This window comes from Kogia breviceps, chromosome 12 (assembly GCF_026419965.1).
Source record: "Kogia breviceps isolate mKogBre1 chromosome 12, mKogBre1 haplotype 1, whole genome shotgun sequence".
Lineage (NCBI taxonomy): Eukaryota > Metazoa > Chordata > Mammalia > Artiodactyla > Physeteridae > Kogia > Kogia breviceps.
Window position 1 is genome coordinate 72,702,986 of NC_081321.1, and position 17,335 is coordinate 72,720,320.

Sequence of the window (17,335 nt, forward strand, 5' to 3'; positions counted from 1 at the left end):
TTAGTCTACTCATCACTGGTTTGCCATCAACTCTATGAGGAGCATGATACTACTTGTTTTTCATAACCATGTCATGTAATTTTCACAACATGCCTTCAAGGTAAGTTTTATTATCAGCCAGCCATAGAGATGTTAAGAACCTTGTCCATGATCATAATTTAGAGTTTATATTTGAACACAGGGCTACCTCGCTCCAAATGTCAGGGGAGACGCTAGCTCCCATGACAACATTCTCTTAGTCTCCTTTCACCAGTGCCTGGCTCTCCTCTCATTGCCCACCTGCATGGCTTCCCCCACAATCTCTTAGTTCTTTTCCTCTTATAAGGCCTATTACAGTTCATATTTTTTTTTAAATCATATATTTTATATATATATACTACTGAAAAACTAGAAAATACAGATAAATAAACAACAAAAAAGAATACCCAAAACAAAACAAACAAAAATTGCTTAAACCGTAGTTCTACTACCTAGAGATAGCCATTGTTAACCATTGCTATACTGATACAACTTTAGGTTGCTTCTGTTTTTCTGAACACATTCGTAAATGGCATCATTATAATACTGCTCTATATCCTGCATTTTATTATCATTTTTCCATTTCTGTAAGTAGACATGTTCATCACTATGTGTGTCTGGGTTTTTGAAACTGTTATATTAATTGAACTTTGCATCAAGTGTCTTAATTTACTACTTTTAAAAATTATTTGTTTCTGAGTATAAAATATTTTTAGTATTAAAAAAAAAACTGTAGTAATTATATCATGTAGCAATTGAAAGCCTCCCCTGTGGTTTGGTTAGTGTACATACAATTCTTTATTTGATTTCTTTCAAAGTAGTTTTTTAAAAAAATAAAGTTATTTATTTATTTATTTTTGCTACATTGTGTCTTTGTTGCTGCACGCAGGCTTTCTCTAGTTGCCGTTGTAGTGCGCAGACTTCTCATTGTGGTGGCTTCTCTTGCTGCAGAGCACGGGTTCTAGGTGCGCGGGCTTCAATAGTTGTGGCACCCTGGCTCAGTAGTTGTGGCTTGCGGGCTCTGTAGCACAGGCTCAGTAGTTGTGGCTCATGAGCTTAGTTGCTGTGTGGCACGTGGGATCTTCCTGGACCAGGGCTTGAACCCATGTCCTCTGCATTGGCAGGTGGATTCTTAACCACTGCATCACCAGGGAAGTCCCTCAAAATAGTTTTGATATTGGTGGATGTTTCTCTTTGAAGATTTCTTTATGTCAACAGATACTCCAGTAATTTGAGAGATTTGGGTATGTATACAAGGATAGAAAAAGTGTGCCTTGGTACTTATATACGTTAACTAGGGGAAGAATTCTTATTTATTTTGTAAGCAAATAGAGATTGTGGTTGAAAAAAAATAATGTTTTCTTAGTGTACATTTATCTAAAGTTAATTGGTGAATTTATTAATAATTAAAGTATTTTAACCAAATGTAAATTAAAATTCTCAGTTTTTATTGTCTCTTTAAAATTACTCATCATACCATACTTTCAGCCTCTTAAAAATATTAACTAATAGTACTATTTCAAATATTTTATAAACAAAGCACTACTCTAGAACACTGCTGGTGAAATATACAGCTCTACATTTGGAAGTTAAATGTATTAGAGAAATATAATGTGAGCCATGATACAAGCCACATAAGTACTTAAAACAGTAGAAACAGGGCTTCCCTGGTGGCGCAGTGGTTGAGAATCCGCCTGCCGATGCAGGGGACACAGGTTCGTGCCCCGGTCCGGGAAGATCCCACATGCCGCAGAGCAGCTGGACCCGTGAGCCATGGCTGCTGAGCCTGCGCATCCGGAGCCTGTGCTCTGCAACGGGAGAGGCCACAGCAGTGAGAGGCCTGCATACCACAAAAAAACCAAAAAACAGTAGAAACAGTAAAAGCAAACAAACAAAAAAACCAAAAACAGATGACAATCGTTAGTCTTAATAGTATGTTTTATTTATGACCCAGTATATCCAAAACATTATTATGTCTCAATACTTAGTCAAAGAGAAAGTTTTACATCCTTTTATTTGATTGTAAGATGTTTTACATTCTTTTTTTGTATTGTCTTCTAAATCTAGTGTATATTTTGCATTTGCAGCACATTTTTATTTTGTACTTAGCCACATTTTGAGTGACCAATAGCTACATATAGCTAGTGTCCATTATATTGAAAGGCACAGCCCTAGACATCAACAACTGTTGATGTAATAATAATTAGCTATATAGATTTAAGACTAAAGTACAAATTCCGAATCCAAAGTTTAAACAATCTAGATAAAAACAATGATTTGCCACGTATTTCTTGGGTATGCATTTATGAGGCAATTGGCTCCGGTTAGAAATCCAAGCTAAGTTCAAGCAAAAAGGTAACTAATTAATCTAAATGAACAATTAGCCTGAAGCACCAATTACTGATTAGGTCATGACAAGTACATAGTATATATCTCATATGTTGTTCTTTGATTGGTTGGGATTATAAGACATTGGTCTTTTAGCATTATGCTCTGACTCACCCAGCTGGTGTTGGATATATTTCCAATAGGACAGTGAAAAACTTTGGTAGATTGATTAATTATTTGTATGAGATGACCATTCTTTTGTTAGGAAACCAGAGTTTGGTGATATCTATAGAAAGATATGGGGCTTAGGACAGAAGACATGAAGAATATGCCAATATCCAGATTTCATTTAATCTATATTCCATCACAGTAAACAGAGGATTGGGAATTTTTGTTCAAGGAGATTGGAGAAGTAAGCACTCTGCTTTATTAGAGGACACCTTATAATTTAATGGATAGGATTTGTAATTCTGTTACTGCTTATCTATGCAAAGGATAGAATATTTATTTGGGTAAATTGGAGTGCTTTTAATTCATCTTTGTATCCTCTTTACATAACATGTTTGGAAATGAGTGAAAAACAGTAGTAAGTAATGTTAATAGTATATAGCTATCTCCTTTCTTAAAAAAAATAAAATAATGAACACAAATCTCACATATTAAAAAAGTGACCTTTTAACAATAAAAACAGAAGAAAGAAAACACACACACACTCACACACACTCATACACAGGGAAGAGTAAGGAACATGAGAATAATACTCCAAAATATTCATTCCCTAAAAAACATATTCCCCAAAGAGAAGAGAAAATCTGAATTCAGTTGAGAAATATTTTTAATCAGACTGTGTGAAAAGTAAATGATTTGATAGTAAGTCCACAGATGAGTCAGACTAGATTGGTTGACTTAATCAGTCCTTTACTACCTGTAAATGATAAGTTCTTTTTTCAAACAGCTGAAATATTTAATTGAAAAATATTCATAATGAATGCTTTATTGCACCTCTTCTTAAATCCAGCAATCCTTTCAGAGTTTTGAGTTTACAGAATCAAATTATTAAAATCGTGTTTCCTGTTTGACGAAACTGAAATGGTAAAGCACCAACATTAATGAGAGCATTTTCCTTAGCATAGAAGTTCAGCCATATTTACTATTTACCATAGAGTTTCTCAATAAGAAGCATTTCTCAGCTTATTTAGCTCATTAAGAAAAATATGCTTTGATTTTTATCCTGCATACATAAAGATTGCTTCTCCCACTTACTTCAGATGATGAAAAAAGATGTCTCCTGGCTGGATGAAGGTGATGAATCTCTCGTTTATGTTTTATAGTTATAGCTTTATGATTAGAGAAAGAAAAAGAAGTAGGGAAATACACAAAACACTAGATCTTGAAGAGCTCAAAGGGAAAACAACAGAACAAAGGCAGGAATAGAAAAATTTTAGAGCAAAATGCTAAAACAGATTATAAGGAATTTAGAAACTAATATGACTATTTAGAAATTAAACAGTACTTTTCTTGTGATGATAAGGAAAGTTATATTTAACAGGTTTTCATTCTCTTTTTATTCTTCCTCTACTCTGTGATCTACATGGCTACACATACCCACAGCTTGCAAAAATCTTTTATGAATAGTTCTGTCAAAATATGTTACTTCAAGTTGAACAAAATAAAAATCTTAAATTTGAATGCACAGTAAGAAATCATTTCCAGAATTGTGTTCTGTGGAACAACACTACCACTAAAAACCCAGGAGAAAAAGGCCTCTGTGGTCAAAGTTTGGGGCAATACTATATATATTTCTCTTTTGCAGATTTACAGTGGGCTTTTTCATATTAAGGTTCTGATAAAGTAAAGACTTTGTATAGCCTAATATTTTTCAAATTTATTTAAACAGGAAGGCTGTTTAAAATCTAGCATCTTGTGGAACAAATGTTTAAGAGAAAAAATATTTGGGGAAATGCTACTGTAGACCCATAATATTTACTTTGGTTACAGCTCCAAAGTAAATTTTGAGTATTATCAAATTCATAAAACCCAGAAATTAAGAAACTAAGAAACAGATGTTTAGGGATTAGCTAGGCTAGCAAGGTAACTTGCTTATCAAAACCAACATCACAGCCCATGAGATATAAATTTATGCTAGGTACTTTCATTATAAGATCTTTGTTTCTCCAGATGTTTATGTCTCAGAAGAGACATATGGTAGTAATGTCTTTTTTTTTTTTAAATTTTTAAAACAAGCTCTGGCCAATTTTATTAAAGAAAAATTGTACATGATTTACTTTTCACCAGTCTGTTCTTGCATGCCTCTAATAATATCAGAATCACCTGGATCAATGATAGCCAGTGTGCATACTCTGTAGTATTTTCGACACGCTGTGCCCAATTCAATATTATTACCACTGTAATGGTGGACACCAGTTTTGGCCAACACGACATGATACTGTATTTCAGATTTCCTCAAGGCTGGGAAGTTGTTGGCAAGGATGATCAGTTTCGCTTTGCCGTGTCTGATCATTTTCAGAGTCTGCTTGTACCCCAGCACGTACTTTCCACTTTTCGTAAGCAGTTGGAGCCTAGAGTTGATCGACTCCAGTGACTTTTCCATCTTCTTTGTGGCCACCTTCTTCCTACCTTAGGTGCAGGATGCCCCCAACCAAGAGCAGCTGCCAAGATGGCTGGAGAGCGAGAAAGGGGTAGTAATGTCTTTATTCTCATTATAGTTGAATAAATCATGGAAATTTTGTGATCACTGATAAGTAGTTGGAACTGCAAATAATAAGTCTATGATGGCCAAGGATTAGAGATGCAGCATAGTCACTTAATAGCTGTTTACCATCTCTGTTGCTAAGTTTTCACATCTATGAGTTGGGGTAATAGTAGTTCCTACCATGTAGAGTTTTATAAAAATTAAATGAGTTAGTACTTGTTAAAGTTCTTAGAACAGTAGTTGGATAAGTGCTATTTAAGGATTGCAAAATGAAACATAAAATGCTTTCTTCATCAATCTTATGCCTGAACATGGATGTCACAGATACGGATTTGTAAACTGTGGGCAGCAGTTTTGTGTCCCCACGAGTGGTAGGAAGATGGGAAGGAAGAGAAAGAGAAACAGGAAGACTCCCCAGTGCATCAAATGCATCAACTGCTCCACTTCCACACATTTGAGCAAAGTTTTATCTTTTTGGCATTTGTGGGGTTTGGTTTGTTTGTTTAAATGTGGTCTTAGGACCAGCATCAGAAACTAAAGTTGAAATTCCTGTGTGCTACCCAGACTGCTAGAATCAGAATCAGAATTTGTGAGGATGTGGCTCAGAAAAGTGCGTGTTTAACAGACACTTCCAGTGGTTCTCAAACATACTGGAGTTTAAGAACCTCTACAAAAAAAACAACATAAAGAGTTCAGGTAAATAACTTATTGGTTGACATTCAGAAGCAGAAAGAGGAAAATGTACTATGTGTTGGCATCTCCACATGGCCCCCACGAGCCGCCTGGTTCCCTGATGGTTTTCCACTTGTGATTTTAAGAGGTTATGGTCTTTTAATAAACTGATCTTTTCTTAAATTAAAAAAAAAGAACCTCTACCAGACACAGTTCAAAGTCTGTAACTGTGCAGGGCTCCTTATGGTTGGCCCCCGTCTAATCTGCTCAGGTTCACACCATCCGTTTGCCCAAGTAACACAAATCTGAAAACCAATGGCTTAACTAAAACTACTTAAGTCATTTCCCCTCTGGTGGTAAGGAGTCTGTGATAGACTGCGCAGGGTCCACAGAGCTGTTCTCTCCTATCTCGGGGCTGCAGGCTCCTTGCATCTTTCTGCTCAACCATCCTTAGCACTTGCTTGTTACCTTGTGGTGACATGGCATTGTCCTTCCTCTGGGCATCGTGTTTACATTCCAGGCAGGGAGAACAGGAAGGGAAAAGGGCAAAAGGCCCATCCCAGCTGAGCCTGCTCTGCTTTTACGGAGTTTGCCTGGAGCCTCTCTTGACAAGGAACACTTTTAACTCACTGACCAGGCCTGGGCTGCACTGCTGTTCTTCACCCTTATTTGCAAGAAAGGCTAGGGAATGTCATGTTTTCACTGGGCACATTTTTATGCCCAAGAAAACTGCAGTAGGCTCTTTGACATGCCCTACATTCCAAGCTTTAAAATAATTACGTTTTCTCAGTCTCCATGCCTCTGTGTATACAGTTCACTTGAACAAGACTGCCCTTCCCCACTTAAATATTTTATGACCTTCTCTTCCTTCAACATCAATTCACGTTATCCATTCCTCTGTGAAGGGTTCCCATCTCACCCCCAACACCCACCCCGTGTCATATTCATAATCCTTTATTATGGCACTTGTCATGTACACTAAGTCAGTAGACTGGCATCACTTTGAAGGCCAAGATATATGGCTTATGCCCAGAGGCCAACTACAGCAGTTAACTCACAGTAACTGCTTTAATAACATTTTATGAATGAATGAATGAACAAATGAACATATGAAAATTTGAATGAACAACTGAACTTATGAATGAATAGTGGAGCATTACTGTTTCGGGGTAATGACTTCTATTGGACTCTGCTATTCATTTGTACTCAATCAGAGGAATACTTGCTATATATTTGGGAAGATATTATATTATGAAATTAAATGAAAGTAAGGAGGAGTATAGCAAAAACAATAAATACGTGAGCTCCTCTAGTAGAGAACCTATGTTTATTACCTTTCATCTCTATTGCTTCACCCCATGAAGGGTTTGATTCATAGTAGGTTTTTAATAAATGCTGAATGAATGAGCATTGAATTAAAAGGAAAAGAGAGAATAATGAAAGAGTTAGCAGGCTGCTTTCATTTCTTAAAATTCCAGCAGTATATTATTAATGTCATTCTGAGCAAAAAATTTTAGGGTACAATAGATAAGTAATAGTAACAACAATTATTGCTCAAAATAATGATATATATAGGAAGCTGTTTTTTTTTAAATGGAAATGCATTTCTTTTATTTGTTTATTTATTTTACTTTACTTTTGGTTGTGTTGGGTCTTCGTTTCTGTGCGAGAGCTTTCTCTAGTTGTGGCAAGCGGGGGCCCCTCTTCATCTCAGTGTGCGGGCCTCTCACTGTCGCGGCCTCTCTTGTTGCGGAGCACAGGCTCCAGACATGCAGGCTCAGTAGTTGTGGCTCACAGGCCTAGTTGCTCCATGGCATGTGGGATCTTCCCAGACTAGGGCTCGTACCCGTGTCCCTTGCATTAGCAGGCAGATTCTCAACCACTGCGCCACCAGGGAAGCCCCCGGAAGCTGGTATTTTTAACTTCTTTTAAGATATGTAGGGTAACTGCATCGAACATTGAAGCTTAAACTTTGCATTTTTATAACCACACATATGACATGTGACTATAAAAAATAATACTTTATAGCTACACACTATTAGGATTTAAATATGAAAACCAGTGCCTTCACACAGAAGTACATTTGGGAAGAATTTTTTCTGTTATTTAGAAAAAGGAAGTATTCTATCTAATTCATGCATAATAAATCCAGATATTTAATTTTCAAATATTAAAATGGTGGGTCTTAATTTGCTCTGCAAAATCTGGTTTACAGCAGGAGAAGACTGAGACTTAGCCTCTTTTTAAGATAATACTGATGAGAGGCTGGCTTTATGTGTAAGGAGGATATTGCTCTCTTTCAATATGCCAAGGGCCAAAACCTGGGGACTCCAGTTCTTAGAGTGTGCAGTCCACTGTTAAAATTGGGAAGAAGAAGGGTAGCTAGAGAAAAAAAGCTTACTCCATTTTCATGTCCAGGGACTGGGAAAAAGAAAATGGAAATCAGAAGTAGGATATCAAGGTTAACAGATATTTGGTCCTGTCTAAAGTGTCCATAAGACATTTGGCCCATACCAAAAGGTCTTTGATATTTGGTCCTGTCCAAAGTCATTTGGCACAGACCAAATATGCTCATGGACATTTTGGATAGGACCAAATTTCAAGGACCTTTTGGCATGAACCACATGTCTTACGGATGTTTTGGACAGGACCAGATTTTAAGGACATTTTTGTGTGGACCAAATGTCTTATGACAGTTTTAGATAGGATAAAATATCCTTCAAGGGGATGTCAAGTTTTGCTCTCTTCCTGAATGGACTCAAAGAGTAAGGCATGTTCTAGAAGTTGAGAGAAAGAGCAAGGCAAGGTGCTTTTCCCTATCCCCCTACTTTCAAACTTTGGGAAGGAGCCATGTTGGTGTGGGCTTCATAGTAACCTGGAAAGGTGGCTCCTGCTTCCCTGAAGTTTAGAGTTTCTGAGCCACCCTCGGTTCCATGTATCACAGACACTGATTCAAGAACCACTGTAACTGGGCAGCAGAGGCTGGGGGTAAACAGCTAGGCCAGCAAGCCAAAGGGAGAATCCAGCAGAAACTCTGCTGCTAGCTCTAGGTTTACATAAGGCATTCAAATTGAAAGGTAGAATGATATAAAAGCACAGGGAACAATGCCAGATTTGAATTTCACCAGGAATAATCTCCATCAGCAAAGTTTTATATATGAATCTATTATGCATAGGAAAGCAAACAATTTGTCTTTCTGAGAATGATTTGTTTGAACTGGGCATAGACACTGAAGACATGGAACACTAATACTGCCATGTGTTGGAATTTATTTAGTAAGGAGAGTATGCCAGTACTTTAGATTTTATCGGGTAGATAAATATGAAATAATAAACAGGTACTTTGCTTTTTAATCTTGCTTTGCTTTCTAGAAGTGGCGAAAGGGAGAGCAGGCAGGAGGGGAACTGGAAGCGATTTTGATGGGAAAGACACATTTCTCATCATATATTTGAAAACACACTTTATGTGAATGACATATGACACCCTATTCTGCATCATCAAGGAATTAACAATTGAGCTAAAGAAATTTGTTTAGGAACACAAACCTATAATCGTGGTAGCAAAAGGGAGTGCTGTTGCAAAAGCTTATTGGTTGATCAAGGATTTAGATGCAAGGTTATTAAGCAGTTTGGAGGAGAGTTCAGTATCAGAGAAGGCTCTAAGAAAGGAAGCAGGATTGATTCCTTTCTTGATTATACAGCAACTTGATTAGAAGAAAAACATAGAAAGGCATGGTGGGTAGATGTGAACATTCTAGGCTGTCCAAGTAAGTAGCATTTGCAAAAGCATAAAAAAAGAAAAAGTATCCTTTTCGGATACTTCTGGGGACCCCATGGCTGTGGTTAGGACATAACAGGAGGTAGATAGATGCAGATCAAACTGGTCATAAAAAGCTAAAAAGAGTAGTTTATTCTTTGGGAGAGAAACACTGCAGATTCACTGTAGGTTCTAGAGCAAGATGTTGGTGCCAGAAATGGAGTTTCAGGTATATTTATCACAAGGGAGAGATTAGCAAGAAAGTGAGCAGGGTGCTATCGAACTCAGTGTGTGGATGGGGGCAGAAGCAATGAAGAATTAAGAGAATTAAAGAATTGTCAGAATTTAATGACAGAAAGATTAAATAGGGTGACTGTTAACCCTGGTTTCCCAGGAACAACCAGTTTATATTGGTTGTGTCCGTGTAGTTATTGATAGCACTACTTTCACTTAGATAATCAATTATAGTGTCATTTTATATATGGGAGAAGACCCCAGGCAGCTGTGATGATGAAACTGCCTTGCAGCACCTCTGATAGGTACAGGGAAAATGGGCATCCAGAATGGAGAAGAATTTCATTTTTGACCTGATTAGAGGAAGGAGTAGCAGGATTTCAATGGATAAATGCCCAGCAGACAGTTAAAAGACAAACTGAGATGTGCATTCCAGAAATTGATTTCATAGTTATCTGCAGACTTCTTTTGAAAACACCAGTTTGTACAAAGCTCTACATTTTGATTCTGTATATGAGAAGATAGACTGAACAGGGAATTAAAGACATCTAGCACAATCTACCAGAAGTCCACACACCACCAAAGGTCAAAAGTGAAAGACTATCATTCAGTGGAAATTTTCAATAAGAGTTTGACTGAAGGAGTCCCATACTTTCCTCAACTTAACATTCCATCTTAGTTCCCACTATTCCTCTTAATAAATATCTGAATCCAGATGATTGTATCCAGACTACTTGGTCACCACTACCTGATATTAATACTGGATTCCCCTCTCCTCTTTGTCCTGGGTGTCTGTTACACCACACTCGCCCCCATTTTTTCCACCTCTCCCTTCCTAAGAGCCTTTCCTTAGCTTCTCCACATGCCCATTTCCTACCAGTGCTTTAATGCTCGTTAATTTCAAACTTCCCTGTGAAGTTTTCTAGGCTACACCAAGACTTCACTCAGTAGTATGACCTCATAGCACTTAATATATTTAATGCTAATTGGATTCCTATTTTAATCACATATTTGCATCATGATATCTATTTTTCTATGGTCTTATATGATCTATAACTATTCAACCATTCTATTATTTAACTTTCTATACATATCTAATTTTCTCAAGGATATTTGCGTTTTGAAAGTGGGGCTGCCGTACTTCTCTTGATTTGGTGCTGGTCTGTATTTCTCAAAAACAAAACAAAACAAACAAAGCATTTTGATCCTTTTTATACTGATGAATGAATTCAAATCTTAACACTATTGCTAATGCATTTTCAGAGTATTATTTCAACTTTTACTACAAATTATGTCAATTATATCCCTTACCAAACTTACTAGAATCATCATAATCTTGAGAGATTCTGGTAATTTGAAGGCATTTGACACCAAACATGAGTTCTTTCCCTTGTTTTAAAGACATTTTTTACTGGACATATAATAATAGTATCATTTACATTTAAAAATCATATTTATTTAACCTGCTACTTCATGTCATATAATACAGTGTAGTGAAGTAAACAGAATAGGTTCTGTTTATTTTCAGAAAACAATCCAAATTTAGAGCTGTATATTTCACCAAATTAACAAGGATACAAACTGATTCACATTTCCAAGGTGGCAATGGCACTGAGTTCAGGGTGTGATTTTCTTTCCTATTCCTTGTGAATGTATTGATGAGCTTTAATTATTTAATCATTGGACAAACATGAGATTTTTGTTGCTCTCCCAAGTCTACCACTGCTACAAGTGCATTTACAACTAGCAATCTCATAAATTGTTAAATAGAATGGCACCTCTTTGTGATAACACAGGAGGTGTGAAAAAGGACAACTTCCAGTTTTACAGAGAAACTCTGAAGGGTTATAATGAATCGAGGGTCAGAATTTGCACCATGATATATATAAAACAAACTGTGGAGAGAATTATTATATTAAGATTTCATTGAATTTTCAAAGGTATCTCTCAAATTCTGAATATAGGTGTTTCTGGCATTATCTGTTTAATACAAGCTTCAGAACATAGACTGTGTCCCTGGATACAGCCAGTGTAGATTGATCAAGAAGTTAACCTTCACGGCCTTCATCAACAACAACTTCTATGAGAGTAGGTGTAATTTACTGAACATCCATCCATCTTGACCTCCAGAAACATGAGTAATGTTCTTATATTTTTAATTTGCCCTTAGTCTGTATGTTAAAGAGCCTGTGTAAGTAGCTGGAAATTAAATGAGTAGAAATGTATGCTTGAACTTCAAATAGTGGCATGGGAAAATAGTTTTACTATACTAAATACATCTCTGATGTCTTCAGGGGAAATTGAATAGTATTTTATTGACCAAGATCAAACAATCTCTAATTACCACCCAGAGGCACAAAGTGAAATTGCAACAAGTATGGGCAGCATTTGGTTGCATCACATACGCAGACACTATTCTGGTATGTGCCCAGGCATATCCTTGGGAGCTCACACTAGGTTTACCAGAAAGTCCATCCCACCAGGCATTATATAGGAAGGTCTTTGTTGCCCTTCTCTGCCATGTCCGAGTTTGTTTCTTTTTACATTTGAGGGCCTCAACAAATTTCAATTAACTGGAAGGCAGAAACTAGGCTGTTCTGGTTAACTGACGTACACAGGTTTTTTTTCTTTCCAACTTATATAAAATATTTATATAACCTGTCAATCCATTATCTGTGCTAGTAACTGCAATATCCTGAATACACATGAGTCTTTTTGGCATGTTTCTTATGGTCTTCATGTTTTATTCTCCTGTATCTTTGTAAATAGGGACATCTTCAAGATGTCCCTATTTCCTGCTGGATAAAATGCACAGGTCCTACCCTGAGACGGAAGGAACTTCCTCCAGGGTCTGACTCCAGCCTGCATTTCCTGAGATGCTCCACCTCAGGCCCTAAACTCTAGCCTTATAAAATTAGCTTCAATTCCTGAGTGTGCCGTGTCTTTCACAACCTTGTGGCTTTGTCCATGGAGTCAGAGTGATTTTTAAGATTACAAATTCGATCATTTCCCTTCTCTCTTTTTAAATCCTTCAATGGCTTCATTGACTGTTGCTCATGGGTATATTCCTTAACCAACCCCCTCCTCCACCGCCCCTCTCTAAAGCCATCTTAGGTCACTCCTGTCCCTATGGTTTATGTCCAAACCCTGCTCATCTTTATGCACAGCTGATTGCTGCCTCAGGGCCATTAGACTGTGGTATAGTCTCTTAATGCTCTTCCTACTCCATAATCCACTTAGGGCAGTTAACTCTCCTGTCAGCCTCCAGGCTTTAACTTCAGTGTCACTTCCTCAGGAAGTAGCCCTGCTTCTCTTTTATCCTCTCTATGCCCAAGTTAAATCTCCTTAACAAAGATTTTTATTGTACTTTTAAAAGACACCTCACCTGTAGTTAACCCTTAGAATTCCCAGTAGGATAAAAGATGCACACAGGCAGAGGCCTTGTTGCCTTGCTCACTCTTGTATTCTAGTATGCAGCATATGTCCTGGCCCACGGTGGCTTTTACATGAGCATTAGATGATTGATCTATGTTGTTTCTGTTGTCTAGAATTCCACCCTCTGGTGAAAGGCTCTTCATTTTTCAAGACACAACTGAAATGTTAACCTCTTCTGAGAAACTACCCTGGATTCCTCTCTTAGAATTTGGATTTACTTTTTTCCCCCAGAAGTACATTGTACCAGTTATCATGGGCTGGTATGGGCTTCTCATGTGGCGTGGAGGTTGTCTGTGCTCATGCCTGTCTTCTTCAACATGTGTATCTTTGAGGACCATGACTGTGACTCATTCTTTTCACATTGCCAGAACCTAGCATGGCACCTACATAAAGTGAGTGCTCAAAAACTGTTTTTATTAAATAATTAATGTTATTGAGTTTCTCAATCATTGCACTGATATATTTTTATCTTTGAGTAAATGGAGTGGAGGAAGTGAATCAAACAAGGATATTAGGTGTCCTGGATTTAGTCTGAGCTTTATCATTAATTTATCAATGAAAAAATAGTTAACCTCTCTGATATTTTATAAAATAAGGGAGATGTCAATGATGATTTCTAATGTCTCTCCTAGCTATTAAAAAAATTGTAACGAAAGAAGTAGATGTAAGAGCTATAGAATATAAGAATAATTTTAAATATATGATGGACATCTGCTTTTGTGACTAAACTTTTAATAACATTTTGTTTACTTCTAAATATGCCTTTATCCTAAAGAAGAATTTGGAAAAAAAGCATTTATTACTTGAAATGCAAGGACCCATTGAACAGAACAAGTCAGGTGGCAAAATTCCCTCTATCTAGTATAATTAGTATATATTGAGGTCCTGGACTAAATGCTGGAGCAAATAAGTATAAGATGGAGCCTTACTCTTCAAAGTTGACCATCTCACAGGAGAAGCAGACCTTCAAATAATTAAATCCAGAATAATAGTTAACACTTGAAGAGCAATTACTATGTGCCAGGCTCTGTTCTAAGCAGTTTACAATTATCTCACTTATTCTTCACAACTTGTGTAGGAAGGTGGTATTATTATTCTTATTTTGGAGTTGAGAAAACTGAGAGGCCAAGTGACCATCTGTGGTTCAACAACTAGTGAGAAGTGGCAGGGCTGAGGTTTGAATCCAAGAAGTTTGGTTCCAAAGTTCATGTGCTTTAATAGCATATTCTAAAACCCTACCTTTTCATACACAAAATAATAGATACATGCAAAAGATCATGAAGTATTACAGAGAAGAAGTAATTAATTTTATTGAGAAAGTAGTGGTTAGGGAAGGCTTAAGGGGGCAACACCTGAAGCTGAAGATGGTACAAAGCATGGAGTTCTGATGAGAAACATGCTCTCTCTCCACCATGTACCAGCTACATAGTGGTGGTCCAGTTACTTAATCTCTCTGAGCCTGGGTTCTCGTCTTCAAAATCAAGACAATAAGACCCACATCATAGGCTTATTATGAAGATTAAATCAGATATTACATACTAATATATTTTTCCCAAATGGCTGCAACAATATTCTTGGTCTCACATGTACTTCCAGAACCTGCAATGCAGAGGTAGAGTCTACCTCCGTCCCCTTGAACCTGGACCGGCCTTTATGACTTCTTTAGGCAATGGAATATGGTGGAAGCGATGCTATGTGACTTTTGAGGCACGTCATAGAAAGCAACACAGCTTCTACCTCATTCTTTCTGGGATTATTGACCTTGAAATCTAGTCATGAGCTCTGAGGATGCCCAGGCCACACAGAGACACCCAATGAAGCAGAATTAAGGTTGCTGGTCCTCATTCCTGGCTAGCTGTAACTTCCCAGCATGCCAGTGAGTTATGTAAGTTACTAAGCAAGAAATAACTGGATCATACTTAAATCAGATAATACATATAAAGTACTTATTATGGTATATGACTTATAATACATGTTTAATTAAAGGTGGCAATTAACTACTAATGTTACACAGTGGAGGTTAGAATGACAGACCTGGGAGTCAGACTGCGTGGGGTTAGAGCCTAGATCTGCCACTTTCTAGCTATGTAGTTGAGGGCAAGTTACTTAACTTCTCTATGCTTCAGTTTCTCATTTGTAAATGGAGGTGATAATTGTACCCACTTCATAGTGTTGTAGTCAGAATTAAATGAGTTGCAGTTCTCCCAATACGCTATGATCTTCATCACAGCCCAGCCTTTGTAGTAGATGTTCCTTCACCTCCAACTCCTTTGTTTAGGTCTCAGTTAGCTAGACCATCCTCTAGGAAACCTCCCACCTTCCCAGTTTGGACGCCCCTCTTATGTGTTCCCATATACCCATGTGCAGACTCTGCTGACACGTGTATTGGGCACAGCTTTCTTCTCTCAGAACTCCTCTGCAGGTACCTCTGTGTGTGGTGAGGCCACAGCCTGTTCCTCTGTTACTGACACTGAAGCACAGATCTGTTTTAAACTCAAGTCTGCCAAATGGGAAAGAAGTCCTTTCTCCTTCCCCTGCTCCCACCTTTTTTTCCCGCATGCACTGCCTTGAAGAAGACCTAAAGCAATGCTGCTTACGGTTCAGTGTGATACCAAGATCCTGAGAAACCGTCCTTTCAGATTTAACATTCATGTGTAGGGACTAGACAGGAGTCCATGGGGCTGGTCTGATAGGCAATTAGAAAGAGCAAAGACCTGCTATTGTCAGAGTTACCTCTCCTCTGTGACCATTGAAGCTCTGCTACTACCCTAAACTTGTTCCCCAGTTTCTCTTTTTGCTCAGAATAAATTAATTCCCAGGGGACTTCACAAATCCTTCATGGAAATAGATTTCTGAAGATCCCATTCTAACATTTCAATGAAAATGACCAACCTGTTCTAAATCTCAGTAAGAGACATATGCCTAGGTGAAAGCTGGGCTCTCAGTTGTATTAACATTTGAGAAAAATATCTCCCCTGTACACTCTGTGGCCCTCATATGTGTGTGTGTGTGTCTGTGTGTCTGTGTGTCTGTGTGTGTGTGTGTCTGTGTAGTTTCTTTTAAGTGCAGGGGTGATTTTTAATTCCTTATATTGTGGTAATATCTATTCTTGCTTTTCAGCTAAGTTAAATGCAGCCTCATGTGCAGAAGACAAATAAGTTAGTAGCAAAAAAAGATGAAAAGAGAAGTTGGCCCAAGAGCACACAAAGCCATCAGCAAGAGTGAATATACTGCCCAGAATGGTTCCTATAAAAATCAGAAGATTGTCCTCAAGCTAATAAAAGTTCAGAGTTAGTTACTGGAGCTTATATTCAGTATAGCCCCTCCTGTTTAATCAAACATCCATATTTTCTGGCATTTGAATGAAAATGATACCTGGTTTTATTGCATTTTTAAAATTCAGCTAAAAGTCATAAAGCAAAGTAGCCAAATTTATGATATGAATATTAAATATCAGTTTAGTGCTCAACACAATCCATATTGATTCTCACCTGCCATGACCATGACCCCATTCACATTCGTTCATTTATTATTTATTGAGCAGCCATAGACAATAAGTGAACAGATGAGCAAGACTATGTTCCAATAAGACTACATTTATAGCCATTGATATTTGAACTTGATGTAATTCTCACATGTCACGAAATAGTATTCTTTTCATTTTATTTCAGTTTCTAAAAACTGTGTGAACCATTTTTAGCTCATAGGTCATCGCTTAACAGGCAGAGGGTTGGCTTATGACTCATCATCTACAGTTTGCTGACCTCTGGTTTACAGAATGTGGCATATGAGTTCCATTAAAGGATGAGTAGGAGTTTTCCAAACAGACAAAGGCATTCTAGGTTGGGGTAATAGCATTTGACAAAGACATAAGTAGGTAAACAGGCATGAGTTTTTTGAAGAGCCATAAATAGTAGCCTTGGTACTTACTGTTGGAGGGGGTGGAAGTAAGGTAAAGGAAAGGAAACTGAAGGATCCCATCACCATACTGGGTTTTTGGCTTTTACTAAGTAGACTGTGGGAAACCATTGTGGAATCTGTAACATAATGAGTTTTAAATTTAGAAAGGTCACTCTAGCAGCAAGGCAGAAAGCTGATGAGAGTAGTCCAAGAGAGAGGAAAAAAATGAGAAAATTATTCGTAGTTCAGCAAAAGACACACTCTTATTTTCATGAAAT

General features: G+C 37.5%; 1 pseudogene; it reads right to left on the reverse strand.

Annotated features, from left to right (window-relative positions):
* Positions 1-4,627: 4,627 nt before the first annotated feature.
* Positions 4,628-16,661, reverse strand: LOC131767265 (large ribosomal subunit protein eL30 pseudogene; annotated as a pseudogene).
* Positions 16,662-17,335: the final 674 nt, after the last annotated feature.